The sequence below is a fragment of the Lates calcarifer genome, linkage group LG24 (assembly GCF_001640805.2).
Source record: "Lates calcarifer isolate ASB-BC8 linkage group LG24, TLL_Latcal_v3, whole genome shotgun sequence".
Classification (NCBI taxonomy): domain Eukaryota; kingdom Metazoa; phylum Chordata; class Actinopteri; family Centropomidae; genus Lates; species Lates calcarifer.
The window spans coordinates 17534614-17547813 of record NC_066856.1 but is presented as its reverse complement, the minus strand read 5'-3'; the positions used below and the strand labels follow the sequence as shown (position 1 = coordinate 17547813).

General features: G+C 39.1%; 1 protein-coding gene across 2 annotated transcripts in view; it reads left to right on the top strand.

The window, feature by feature from the left end:
• The window catches only part of LOC108885083 (cadherin-18), a 138159-nt gene that overhangs the window by 68825 nt on the left and 56134 nt on the right, over positions 1 to 13200 (top strand). The gene's annotated exons all lie outside the window — the stretch shown is intronic.

Sequence of the window (13200 nt, the reverse complement as noted above, 5' to 3'; positions counted from 1 at the left end):
TCATTACAGCGTGCTTGCAGCTGAACGGACATCTTAAACTGTGTATGTTGCTCAGTCATTTCGTAGATCACATATTATCATTGTGAAAACTTGAGTATTTACTCACTCTCCATCCAGCTGTTTAGATTCTGAAAGGTCAGTTTTGAAATGATTTTGACCAGAGAGGTTTGGTGATTGGGCCATCAAGGCCTTAAAATCAACATGTCAAGGCATCTGATGCTTTAGATAGATACTTTATTAATCCGCACAGGAAATTCAGAGACCCTAGACCCCCAAGACCCCAAACTTCATGGAGGTGCAACACAGAATTGCTGGCGCCCACCCCGTATTCATTTCCTGCTAGTAAAACTTTCTCTAGATTCTGCCAAATCAAACTCAGAAAGCAAGCAAGGATGATCAAGAAGTCATGGTCTTTGCAGAGATGATGGGGCCGCTATATGTTCAAACTAGGGATAATTTGCAATATACCGTAAAAAAAATCCCCACGGTAAGAATTAGTCATCTTACAATAATAATGATAAACTGCTTGATGACGTATTTGTGTGTGCGACACACTCACAGCCCGCAGCTCATATGCAGTGCAAGAACAAGCATGGCAGAAGGCGGAGTTCATCACTAAATGAGGAGCTACCTCGATTGAGGTGGCAGCCTGCCAACGAAATCCCCCGCCCTTCCAAGAGAAGCAGAGACAAAAAAGTCAAAATCAAAAAGTCATTTACGTTTGCGTTTCTCTGTCACACAGTGCTAGATCAGGTTAATAGGGAGGGTGATCAAGCACTTAATAGTAATAGTAATCAAGCACAAATATTTGTTTTGGGGCCAGAAACTGCTTTACTGAGAGCGCAGTGTGAGCTGCCACGCAGACGCTGGGGGACAACTTTGTCACACACTTTTGTCATGTTCAAATTTTCATGCAAATTTGCTGAACTGTCGCTTTTTCCAATGGAGCCCAATTCTGCTATCATTCTTACACTGAGTCGTCAATCATTTCGAACGATTTGTTCAATTTGTTGAATGTTTTCAGAAATTTTTGACGTGCATGGGCGCCCAGAACGTTCATCGTCTTGGAGGTCCTCTCTGCCCTCACAAAATCTTGTGACACACAAAATCTCGTGTGCATGTGACACGCAGTGTTCCCCATACACCTCAGTTAATGTACAAAAAGATTCGGCTGCTGTTTTGTTCAATTTCATCAAAAAATTCAAGTTAATGCGTCGTTCAACTTTTAAGCTAATAATTTTTTGATGTGTTAGCAAAAACTTGCGCACTTCACTCAGTAGCTAGCAGTGAACTAAAGACGTCACTTATTGGAAACTTACAGCAGTTGTGCGTGAATACCCAACCTTTAATATATAACACTTGTTGTGACCGTGAACCCCGTGGTTCCATCCTCACAAGCGCAGTCTCATTATTTAAGCCATACCTCGTAGACCAACCCCCACCCCACCCCCCAGGTGGACAACCTGCCAACAGTCATCCTAGGGGAAACACTGTAATAAGATGGCGATGAATGGTAATATTTTTTATGGTCATTTATATTGTTATCACAATGAATAAAAGAAAATATTGTGATAGAATTTTAAGGCCATATTGCCCTCTCCTGTAAGTCAAACATATCACTAACAGACTAGATGGCAAAAAGAAAAAAAAAAACAGGGGATTATTATTCCAATAGCACAGTCAAAGGGCCATTCAAAAGATGAATCACGCTTTCGTCCACATGATTCATTAGCAGTCTCTTCACAGATAGCAAACAAAAAAGTGGTCATTCACTGGCTCTGGTCTTCAAACCAAGACTCTGACAATTTAGGGTTTTTCTGCAAGTGAGAATTACAGCTTTGAAAAGGCAAGTGTTGATCAGTCTTATCAGAGATGCCATCTTCTCCTAAATCCAGGGTAAAAATAATCCCCTGCTTCCAATGCAGCACTGTGATGTTATTGTGTGGCTTACAGAGATAAATGATGCATGGAATTTTGTCATTAAATTTCTTATCAGACATGCTCCTGTGATGGGAATATATATATGTTTACACACACACACGCACACACTCACAAAAATGTGGTTAGTTTTCAAAAATTGTTTTGCAAAATGATTGCTTTGCCCCATCTTTGCAGCAAAAATCAAAGAGGAAAACAATCTCATGTTAATGTCTCAGATTGCAACTTTAACCTACATGTGTTGCTGCTTCAGTCACCACCTATCTACAGTGGAAGAGCTTCACTGACAACATACAACTGCTAACGTCAGTGAGACACTGAGTTAGACATTCACTGATGGAATCTTGAATGAAAAGCATTATTTCTCCCACAACATGTCTGAGGGAATAAAAATGTCCGTGTCTTGCCGTTTAAGACTTAAGGATTCAGTGTTATTGACATTCAAGTCCAGTTGTCTGCCATCATTTATGATTTTCTCCTGTGTGCACGTTATATGTTCCACATGACCTGGTGACCAGTTAAACTGATTCTAGTAATGATTTTCCAGTGGCATTATTGCTTTGAGTGAGGTTCCTACATTGATCATACTGTGGCAAATCCTCACTCCCATTGTTATTGTCTCTTGTCAATGAACTTGACTTGTCACCATCATATTTATCAGTAGTTCTGTCAGAGACTGCAAACACTGTAGTCCCTCAATGGGGACATTGCTTTCATGGGTCAGATTTCTTCTAAACATCATATGATTCAACACTCAGCATTTTTCTTTGGCCTTGGTATTCTTTCTCTATCATGATTCCTTGTTGGGTATTTTGCATTGTTGCCATGTAGTATAGGAAAGAACCTTGATTAAAAGAGCATGAAGATGAGAAATGAAAGAGAAAGCTGTGGTCATCGGACCAACATCACCACAGCTTACAGACCATCCACTACTTGTGACTTAAATAGGCTGACAAATGGCCAATCAGGAGACAGGTGTTAAAAGACAGAGTGTGTTTTCCATGAACTCATCAGTGAGGTAGGTGTAGCCAAGCCACGTGGTAATCATTCAGAAAGTGGTAACACCTTGGGGGCATTTCACTTCTCTTGCTTTGAGGAGAACAAAAGTTAATCAGCAAAAGCTTTTCTTGATTAAAATCATACATATCTAACTCATCAATACCACAAGGAAAAGAAAGTCTCCAGCTCTGTACTTTAAACTCACCATTTCTGGCCTGTTGTCATCTAGCATTTCCATTTTTTGATTTAGACTTTCATTGCTTACAGTGGAACACAGAGCAGTCTGAATCACATTGACATTATTGCACTCTGGGTTTCTTCAGTATGGGTGAGAGCAACATTAGAATGATTCATCTCCTGCTCTCACTGGCAGTGACGAATGGGCAGCAAAGCATTTCCTTAAATAACATTCAGCACTATAAAAGGAAGATGATCGTGGCAGAGCATTGTATGGCAGACCATGGAATTAAGGCACTTTTGTTCCAAGGAAAATACAATGAATTATAAAGTTATCCCTAATTGGCTAAAAGAAATAAAACACAGTCTGCCTCAGTAAAACCCTGATGTCATAATTTTGCATGAATCATAAATATACTGTTTTTTTTTTAAATTTTCCATGATATAATATTGAATTGTTTGCCTACAATTTGAGGATTGATTTATATGTATCATTTATGATGAGAGGATGCTGAAAAAAGTCAGTTGGCGCTCCTCTTAGCTTACAGCAGAGGGCAGTCACAACTATCCAGCTATTGCAAATGACCTCCTTCAACCACAATGTCCTACACATCAACAAAGTGTTAAACACATTGTAGTTTAATTGAAACATTGCTCGGCCCTGTATGGTGGAAAGACCTGAGCTGATTCAGATTTAATATATGAAAATATAAAACAAGAAATGAAGACCTCAAATTAGACTTAGAAGGGTGTTAGATTTAAATGTAGACAAAACGATGCAATGGCTTCAAAGTGTGATGCAGTAGAAGTAATGTGTGATGTGAAAGAAGAAAAAATGCTGCTGCAGTGGGATGTAGATAAGAATATTCTCTGCCTGCATATTTGCCCACAGTTTTATGGGGAGAATGTCTTTGCAAACCATGAAAACAGATCCATTTGATTGCCAATATGCAGCATGAATAGTTAATGTACTATTAGAGGGGTTGGATTTCCATGTCACATTTGTGAGTGTTTTCTCAGAGACTTTCCCTTTTTTAAATAGCTCTTAAGGATGAACTGTCATTATGTAATCGCCGTGCGTTTCTGTCTGGGATCCTGGAGGCTGCCTCCAAGTATTTTATTTTGTTCTCTGCTTAAAAGCGTTGGGGTGGTGGATGCCTTTTGGTCACATTCGGGAGGTTTCAGCTTCTTCAAGGAAAAGCCTGTGTTTTATTCACCTGGGCACATTCTTTGTCATACTTATTCCCCTCTAGATTTACATTCTAAGCTTTAGGCATTTCACTAACGCTTTTAAACTCAACAGTGTACACAGAATAAACTAGCAGACAGTCAGCATCTTGCTCAAGGAGAGTTCAGCAGAATATAAGCATATTCATAGACAAAACCAAGATTAAACATCTGTTGATGGGGTAGTTTTTGATGACACAAGCTAATTACTCATCCTTGCTAAATATTTCTTGATAAATTATATTGCCAGATTCCTATATATGTCAGTGGAATTTGGTGGCTTTAGTGGTCTTCAAGAGAACCCTAAAAGGAATTGCACAGTTGCTGTGAGAGACTTTAGTTTTACTGCCTTTTCAAATATTGCTTTTACTGCATTACGGACTCTTATTCAAACGACATGTAGTACTCTGACAGAGAGAAAAGACAACTCACGTCAGTTCATTGTCGGTGTCACAGTGCAAAGAGGAACCCTGATGTGTGGCACTGATAAAACATTAGTGTGCTGTGCGCCTGTCAGACCTACTCACCCTTCGCGTGCATTTCTGGGACGTGGAAATGTGAGATAGATGTTAATTGGACCATACCAATGTTTTATGAGTGAGAGGGAGAGGGGGGAGATGGACAGGGCGTCCCTACTGATTCACAGATCTGAGGTGGATGAGCTGCGAGCCGCGGGGGGCTGTCCACTAGAGTTAAGAGGACAACGGGAATTTTAATCCCACTTGAATACCTCTGCAAAAGGTTGAATTCAATACTGAATTTATTTTAAACAAGCAACAATAGCGCACTTAAATAGAAATATTTTTTGTAATACTATTAAAAGTATCCCATCTATGTACAATTAGTGTGTGAATCAGAATAGGCAGAGGAAAGAGAATTTAGTTTTAGACAAGAGCATATGCTTTTTGGTTTAGTTTTTTGTTTCTATTTGGTGTAGCATGTAAGCAGATTTTCTTTGAACAGTCTCTAGAACTGTGAATGAAACATCCACTTTTTAACAACATCTGCCCACTTCCATGCCCCAATGATTGTACTTGTGAGCTAGTGCAGTGTTGCCAAACTGTCAAATCATGTGCCAAAGACTCAAATAGCTCTCCATGTATTGAAATGAATCTCAGTATACCTAAACAAGTTGGCAACCCCGTGTCAGAAGCCAAATTAAAAAAAAAAAAAAAACTTAAATCTTTATTTAAGTTTATGTACATGCAATCTCATGCTTATATTTCATGGTGAAACATCGAAATTCACCATGCTGTCACGGACAGAATTTACTATAGTCTTTATAATTCAGTAAGTAAGTATTTAAGTATGTTCTTCAGCAACAATGGAAAAATTCACGGGTTCCACACTTCTCAGATCTGAATGTTGTCTGGTTTTCTCAGTCTTTTATGATAGTAAGCTGGTTTTGGATGGCTGATCAGACATAACAAGATGTTTTGAAGGCTCTTGGAACTTGTAATTCAGTTCATTTCAAGATATATAATTTGTTCCAACAATTCAGGCAGTGAGTCTGCAAACAAAGCACACATAGACACCACCAAAATCAATCCAAACATTAGAAAGAATCAAAATATAGAAGAAAGAGATAAAAAAAAAAAAATACAAAAAGATCCATAACAGTGACCAGTCTGTAGCTCGCCAACAAAGTCCAACACCACAGAGGCACATATATTAAAAAAGGGGTCCAGAGCAAATTTACAAAAACATTTACGAGTCTACAATCAAGTCAAACTGAGTATTTCTTGTATTATGGCTGTTCACAAGTCTCATGGCTTCTGGAATACAACCAAACATTCTTCTATTTGTTTTACCCGCAGGCAATATGAAACACATTCCTGATGACAGTCAAACTAGTCATAGATGGGGAGTTTTTCACTATCTTCTGATATTTTTTGATCAACATTCATAGCTAAATGAATCAATATGAGAGTACTTGATTGCAGTGATGCTCATCTAGAGGGCAGCGTAACTCCATTTTCTCCGGAGAAAGTGCAAAAACAGCTGTTGCAGTGAACGCTACAGACCTAACATATTTACATGCCCAGAAAAGTGACAAACTGCATTCCTCCATATGAGACCTATACGCAGGCATGTGAACCATGTTTCAAATCTTGTAAAACAATCTCTGAAAGTAACATGGTGAAAGAAGTAGCCTTGAAGGAACAACAAAAAGAAGAACAAAATGAGTCAGAATCAAGGAAACCCCACTGGTGATTTAGAGAAAGAGGAAATAAATTGTGAGAGAATCATGATCTCGGTCCTAATTTGGAAAGTCGTGATTCTCATTTTGGCCAGAAATATGCTCTGTTAACAGACAATTTTCCTTGTTTTTCATGGTACTGCAGTAGTGTTAGCTTTCAACAGCATTGGTAATGATGTAAACAGAAAAAAATGTCAGCATGAAAACACTACCATCCCCCCCAGCCCACACAACATACTGTGCATTCTCCTTAACACTTCCCCACGACTATTCATCCCTCCCTTTGTCTCTGCCATCTACATCACCAGCTTATTCTTTATTTGGATGATGAGGTGGCATATTTGTCTGTTGCGGCTCCTAACACCCCCCCACGAGTCTCTGCGGGCACTTGAAAAGCAGTGTGGCGAGCATCTGCGAAACCCCCAAATCTCTTGCACTTCATCCTCTCACGAGGGAATCTACCTGGCAGCGAGAAAGCAAGCTTATCTGTGTATGAAATGCTAATGTGAATAGCCTCAGCCCTACTTTGTGGATGAGAGCACAGAGGCCCTCTCCTTGTTGTAAAACCCACCTGCTCTGTGTGTTTTAGCATGTGTGAAATGGTGAAGCCTGCCAAACTCCAGTAGCCTCAACCTGAATTTAGACTTCTCAGACATGAGGATAACCAAGTGCTGTAGGTGATATGAATATATTTTCATTCTGAATTCGCCCCATGTCTTTTTTGCTTGTTCTTTCTGGCAGAGAATGACTGAACTCCCAACAGCATTAGAGGCTCATCCAAGTGGTGCTGAAATGATTAGTCAACTCATTGATTAGTGGACTGACGGAAAATTTATCAACAATAACTTTAACTAATTCATATTTTAGATAATTTATCAAGTCAATATGCATCTTACATTCACAGATTTATTGCTTTTCTTGTTTCACTGCAAAATGGATTAATGCCCATCAAGATACCCATTTATTTGTAAAAGTCGTCCAAGCTGAAATAGTATCCCTACAGCAGCAGATGTACCAAACCATCATCGTTATGGTTCTTCTTCTTCCCTGGTTTTGTTGGTGTATTGCTGCACTTATGATGTTACTACTACGAACTGTTGATTAGTGGGATAGCGTGAAACAGTTGCCAGAACTCATGCCTGAGATACAAACAAAACACGGTGCCACTAGTGGTCAAAAACTCCACAGAGTACCTTCAACTTTTGGACTGTCAGTTGATCATTTAATCAGCCAAAATGTCTAATATTTGATATTGATTCCAGCCACTAAAATGTGTAACAACCAAGCAATTTGAATATTCATAAAGAATTGTGACACATTTTTTTCCCTGTCTCTTGTATTTTATAGACCTAACAGTTAATTGATTAAAAATAGTCAACAGATTAATCCATAGATAATGAATAATCAGGAGTTGGAGCCCTATATCCCAGCATTTTCCAGTTTTCTTTACCTCCTCTACATCATTTTGATGGACCCTTGTCTGGATGTTGTGCGGCAGCGCTGCAGTCAGAGTGGAGAGAGATGATGATGATGATGCGAGTTGAAAAACTGTGTGTTTTTTCCCTGCAGTGGCCAGCAGATGGGTGCTGTCTGCTCCATCCTGGCACTCCCGCTGTATGATGAGAGCTCAAGAATCCAGCCATTAAACACACAACAGATGGGGCATTTTCCATCTTCCACCCAGTTCTCATTAAGCAGCCAAACAACATATAGTGGGGTTGACGAGTGCAGACATGTTTTCTAATTTGACACCAAGGAAAAAAAAAGAGAAAGAACTCCTCCTTCACAGATATAATTAAGGTTGTTTAACTTGGCATGTAAACATGAGGAGATGAAACCATCAGAGGCTTCCCACTCTCATCTCAGAAACCTTTGCCTCGGCAAGCTGTATGAGGAGTGGTGTGTTTTGGGTTTGAGGTAATCAAAGCTGAGGGTTAGGACAGATGGCGTTTGGAGGGTAGTGTACTGGAAGGACAAGTTGCTGTTGACTTTGGGAGACATGGTGGGAGGGGGTGACTGACACACCATCCTGCCCACATGACTCAGTGGGAGTCATTACTGCAATGGGCCTAATTACCTTCAGGCCTAATCTGTGTTTAAAAACCTGCTGCTTATTGCTTTTAATTACCCACAAGTGTAGGAAAAAGACTGAAATGCAAGGTTGGAGCATTTATCTGTTTGCATTTCTGCATTTGTATGTGCACAGAAGAGAAAATAGATGGTTACAGTAGGCCATATTTAAGCATTCAATGCCTAATCATAGCTTCAGTGTTGTTCTGTATTTTGTGGACTGTTTACACATGGTCCTTCAACTGTCCTCGTACCCTGAAGCACAAGTGTGTTAGACAGCCAAATATTTTCTTTCTGTTTTTCCCAGCTTACACCTTCATTTAAAATGTTACTCAGACAGTTGTGCTGTCTGTAGCCAGAAAACGAAATTACTTTTGCTCTCATCACTTTGGGCAAGAAAAAAGAGAGTTGATTCTTAGATCTTCAGATCTTGTTTTGACAACACGACGAGTCGAGGGAAGTTGGGTTGTGATTATTAGATGATCCTGAGGTTGTTTTCTGCCGACCATCCTTGGGTTATGTAATGTGATCAAAGTCATGTTCTTGCAGGTGTTAGAATATGAGCTCAGGTTAACTTGGAGAAGAAAATATCAATCATTGACTTCTGGAAAGGTACTCAAATTGATGTAGAATGTGGATTTTCATTAAAAGCAGTAGAGTTGTGGGGTAGAGCAGTTGCAGGCAAGAAATTAGATTTATGAAGATGAGTGCAATTAATTTTGGGGCTTGGGATGCTTGAAGTTTGGAGAAGCAAGTACGAGACTATGCAGAGTTGCCGGGCTGAATCTCAGGACATATTTTATGCTCAGAAACTACTTTAAAGGTGAGCGAGGCATTTAACACCAGCAGAAAGAAAACTCTGATTCTGCATTCTGGAAACTATTTTTATGTGGCTGTGTGGACAGACCCTTCATCACATCATAAGCAAAGCATTTAACATCAGCAGAAAAACTGTGACACTGTAACTGTAGTTTACATCTATGAAAGCTATTTTTATGTGGCTTTGTGGACAGAACCCTCATCACATCAGTGGGTGATGTTAATTTGCTAAAAAAAAAAAAAAAAACTGTGATATTAAAACAATCATGATGTATTTGTGTATGAGACCAGACCAGAAAAAGTCTCTCAGGCTCCCAGTTTTTGTAGAAAAATGAACCACTAACAATTAATTCAGCCATAATTCCTGGTGTGTTTTCTAGTAAGATGGCATTGTGGAAATACTACAGCCTGCCTGGCTAAACCCCCTGCATGGCTGGCACCTCTCTCCAACCTATTTGTCTTCTCCAATTTTGTTGAAACTCTAGAGTGTGCCACACATTCAGAGGATTGCCTGGCTTGTGAAGCTGATCAGACTAATCTGCTTCCTCTCACAAACAATGAGCTGGGTCAAATCACCCTATAGACTACAGGCAAAAGTGCTTATTTATAGAACAGGTACAATCAATCAAATGTTCTTTTGAAACTCTGGAAAAACTGGCTGTTGTCACTATAAGCGAATCAGAAAAAATACAGTCTACACAGCATTTAGCTCCAAGGCACATACTATGGCTGGATAAGAGACAGACAATCTTATCCAGCATTTATTGGATTCTAAAGGGGATGCAACAGGACATCATTTAGCAACAGGAAATTTTTTTGCTGGAAAACACAATAAGCCAAAATAAATGTTTGAAAATTAACCCAAAGTATTTGTTTAGCTTAGGGCATTTTAATATTTTACACAGATTATAGATGAACGCGTTTAGAATTAGGATATTATAAATAGATTTCATATGGCTTCATATAAATACAGCTCTAACATATATTTAGATTTCTAATGGAACAAACACTCGTGCAACTGAGAAAATATTTTAGATACAGAAAGTATATAAAGCCTAGCACAGTATTGAAAGAACAACAAGGCACAATTTGTGATGGTATACAAATACACATGTAGTGTCTCTATGTATATAGTCAGTATAAAACCATGTATTTGTAAAGCCTCTTCTAAAACCTTTTTGAGAGTTCTTGACAAGACACCCGACCACACATTGCCTCGACTAGCACAGAATATGTCTTTGAGCTTGCCTTCCATTTAAGCATCCATTACAACAGGTTACAACAGAGAGCTCCACCTGATTCAGCAGAAACAACAGGGAAGAAAAGCATAAATTCACACTCAGGCCTCAGGAACATTTCACAGCACTGTTGCAGACAAACACAACACATTTTTGCTGTGTCACTAATTTTTACCTCTGCTGTTTGTGTGTTCTTGCACTTACTTTAACCCTCCTGTTTACTTACCTTAGCTCAGTGAAACATTGAGACCAAAGGCAACAAACATGCCCTATAAATGGGTGGAAAATGTTTGTATTTGTTCCTTTCGGGTGAGGTGAAAAGTCAAGAGTCTCTTGGCTGGCCATCTTTGTACTGAGGATAGACAGTGTTTCAGTGATATGTGTTTTGACCCGCCCCAGTCTTCTGCTATCTGGCGTTTGACATCAGCAGAAAACTGATGCTGTGAAATCGAATGCAGTTGGTGAGCTCTCAGCAGGAGGCAAAAACATTAGCTATTAGCGACAGGCGACAGGAGCCTGGTCTTTCTCTCTGCCAGACTGAGTTGAGGTGCACCTCTGTTGCTTTCTCAACATCTCTCCCACTCTTGCTGTCTTTCATTTTACTTTATCTTTCTGCCTTTTTAAGTGTTTCACCTCCCACCGTGTCATCAGTGGCTGCAGTTACGTGCAAAAGCTGTTGGCTGCACTCCGGCTAAGGTCTTATTCAATTTAAGTTGTTTACATGACCAGTTGATTCCCTGCGATTGAGTTGTCCTGTTTCCATGAATAAAAAAGGAGACATAGACACAGTATTTCTGTCTACCTATAGTGCCCTAACCACTGGTTGAATAACCTAAAATCATGTTTAATGAATACATTTGTTGACTGAGCAGTAAGTTATCTGGGAGAGAAATCCAGCAGCTAAGCTGTGGAACTCTTGAATTGTAATATATTTATTCTGATTACTCAAAAAAGTAAAAAATGCAGAAACATTACATTACATTAAACAAAGAAAAGCAAGGGATATTCAAATAAGAGAATCTGATTTTTTTTACTTGATAAATGACTGATTCATTGATTATCCACTTTTTTTGCCAGGTAACCAAACAATCAGTCAATTAAACATTTCAGTCTTACAGATGGTGGAGCAAAAAGTTAAATGATTAGTAAAATCCACAAAGACTTGATAAAATTAGTAAGTTGGTGTTATATACAATTTATATATATAAATAATACTTAATTATTCTATGTATGCATGTTAGTCTTATTCTCAGTATTTCTGGTTTCCCTTCCCTGTTTATGACTCACTCCCAAACCCACTGGCTCCTGGTAAAAACGTAAATCAGGTCACAAATCTATAATTTCACTTTCTATAGCAGCTGGGTCCTGCAGTTTTTAGCCAATATAACTCAAGCAGGAGAAAATAGTGCATTTATTGGACTATCAGCAATGAATGAATACACGTTTACTGCTCTAGTGGAATGAAAATTTAAGTACCCATGTGGTCGTGTTCTAGTGTCAGTGGCCCATTCCTGTGTTTTTAATAATTTTGAAGTCTGTAGCACAACAGGAGTAAGCAACATCAGCTGCAACTACACTAAAGAAGACTTCTAATCATTAAACATTTTCGTCTTTTAATTGGATTTGTTAACAATATGAAAAATATTGTATATCAAGCTCTATCCTTCAAAAGGATAGAACAATCAGGTTTTTCATAATCAGATTATGAACTTAACCAGGATGTTGTAATCGAGGTAGCATTAGCAAAACCAAATCAAACAGAATTACATGTGTATATAAATGTAGCCATCTTGTGCACATCCTGCCAAAAATCTTTGTGGCTGTTGCTGTGCATAACCCATCCTGTTAAACGCTGCACATATATAAACATGCCGTGGGCAGAAGGCTGCTCAAAACAATATCGCCAACACAAAAAAGGGGGGAAATTATTTCCATTGAAGGAGCCAGATGCTGTTGATTTCATGGCTCCCTGAAATGTATTTTGCTTAGAATCAGCATGATAATCAGACAATTAGGAGACTGATTGAAGAGAGCCCCAGGAGGCGAAAGTGAAACCACTGGAAAAGATATTCTCACTCTGACACAGATTCTGACTTGCCCAGGTACCACAGTTGTCTCACCAATGCTTTGACTGTGTAGGAAAATTTGCTACAGTGAGGTTGAATCAAGATGTTATTGAATCAGAAAAATGAAGAAGAAAAACCTAAAAATCCCTAAAACAGCCTTTTTGAAAGAACTCTATCAGTAGTCCTTGCAAGGCTTGCTATCATTTTCCCAGTTATAGAAAGAGGGTAGGGAAAGCAGGATTTAGGCGTAGCTGTACCTATGCAGATGAGAATCTTTTCCCAGATTACACGTGTTTAGTGTCTGGCTGAGTATTTATCGTCCGCTGCTTTAATCCAAGTTGATGTGGAACAGACTTTGCCTTCTCTTTCCCAGCCTGGGCTAGCAGTAGGTATTGCCCATTACAACCACTGCACTTAGTCAACATCACCAACTATAGTTGAGCTGCATAATTTGCATGTAGAGATA